The sequence below is a fragment of the Vigna radiata genome, chromosome 7 (genome assembly GCF_000741045.1).
Source record: "Vigna radiata var. radiata cultivar VC1973A chromosome 7, Vradiata_ver6, whole genome shotgun sequence".
Classification (NCBI taxonomy): Eukaryota; Viridiplantae; Streptophyta; class Magnoliopsida; order Fabales; family Fabaceae; genus Vigna; species Vigna radiata.
In genome coordinates, this window is record NC_028357.1 from 19,850,641 (window position 1) to 19,852,841 (window position 2,201).

Consider the following 2,201-nt stretch of genomic DNA (forward strand, 5'->3'; position numbering starts at 1 on the left):
CCCTCTGCTTTGCAATGGTCAAATTTAACTTTTTGTTCTGTGAGTTTGGCCCTCTACTAGGCAATGGTCAAATCCAGGTTTTAATTTTGTTATCGGCCCTCTGCTTCGCAATGGTCAAATTTAAGTTTTTCTTCTGCGATTTTGGCCCTCTGCAAGGCAATGGTCAAATCCAGGTTTTAATTTTGTTATCGGCCCTCTGCTTCGCAATGGTCAAATTTAAGTTTTTCTTCTGCGATATTTTCCCTCTGCAATGCAATGGTCAAGTCCAAGTTTCTGTTTTGGTGAATCGTCTTTCTTTTGGCATTGGTCAAGCTTTTTGCTGCATTGTAACCTCCTTCTTGAATTTGGTCATTGTATACTTAAATTGGTTGAAACCCAGACGAAATTAGTGTTTCTATCTTTACTTAGCTTTTACTTAGATAATACAAAAATATCAGATTTTCATATTATCTAGTAATATCTAAGTAAAGAGGGGCAGCTGTCAACACCCAATTTCGTCTAGGTGACTAAATAATGGGACTTGGTTTTTATTGTTGTCCTATTTCATTTATTTTCTTTTATTTTTTTATTATTTATTTTATGTTATGTTATTCTTAATTTTATTTTACTATTTTTTTTAGTTTTAAAAAAAAATAATTACAAATAAAAAAAGAAACGAAGAAAGAATACAGAAAACGCAAAAAATAGTAAAAGAAAAAAAGAAGAAAAAAAGGGAAAAAGGAAACACACGAAAAAAGAAGAAAAAAAAAGGAAAAAGAGAAAATAAAAAAAGGAAAGAGGGGGGTGCACGTGAAAAGAAAAAGAATGGTGATAAAATGGGAGAGGTGGTGCACGTGATGAATTGGATTTGATTTCCTCGGAAAAATGCCCATAAGCAATTAATATTAATGCATGATAGAATATTTTTGAAGATTTTGTTTTATTTGGTAATAATTTGAATCAACATTATGCCAATAATTCTAAGCAATGATTAAAAATAATATATTGATTGTTGCATTCAGTTTCAAGAAAAATATGATTTCCTTTTAATGGACAATTTTCTGACAATTATTATAATTTGATTTATTAGACCATTTCTTTCCTTATTTTGTTAATTGTCAATTAATTCGCCATTAAGCCAAGATCAGAATAATATTACAAATGTGTGTATATAAATACGCATCTTGTAGGAGAGAAATTGAATTTCGGGAAGAGAGCACAAGGGAACAGAAAAAAGGAGGAGAAAAATCCAATTTCGAAAAGAGAACGTAGAGGAACAGAAAGAATAGGGCTTCGTGTTGCGCTCATCCCTGGTTTTTATATCTCTCCTTTTCTTACTGATTGTTTTGTTTCATTTATTGCTATTATATTTTGTTTCTTTTAGTCTTATTTATCTTGTAGTTTTATTTTTTGTTGCATTCTCAATTTTTGAAAGAAACAACAAATGTTCAATAAAAAGTATTTTTTTTTAAAAAAGGGTTAAAATTAAAAAATAGTGCTAGAGCTGGTGACGCTATCTTTCTTTTAATGACTAAATTCCGGTTTCAATTTGTTATTGTTTTATTTTCTTTCTTTTAAATATTGTTTTTCTTTCTTAGGCGAAAAATGGGTAAATTTAAAAATTATTAAAAAGTGATTTTTTTAGTGTTTCTTTTAACACTTAAATTTTTTTATATAAGCTGTAATTTATTTTCTACCTTTTAGACTTTCCTTAAAAAATACTTTACGTTGTTTTAAATATTTACATGAAACATTATTTTATAAATAAAAATTAATAAAAATATAAAAAAATATAAAAAAATATAAAAAAATAATAATAAAAAATATAATGCAAAGGACTTAAGCACAGGTGCGACCATTCTGTCGGCCATGCGCTAAAAACTTTTTCTTATTCTATTAAAATTAAATGAAATTTATTTTAAAAGTTTAGGCACATGTGCAACCATTCTGTCGGCCTTGCGCTGAAAACTTTTCCTTCTTCTTTTAAAAAACCAACGAAATTTATTTTAAAAGTTTAAGCACAGGTGCAACCATTTTGTTGGCCTTGTGCTGAAAACTTTTCCTTCTTCTTTTAAAAACCAAAAAAATTTCATTTTAAAAGATTAAGCACAGGTACGACCATTCTGTCAGCCTTGCGTTGAAAATTTTTTCTTCTTCTTTTAAAAATCAATAAAATTTCGTTTTAAAGGTTTAAGTACAGGTGCGACCATTCTGTCGGCCTT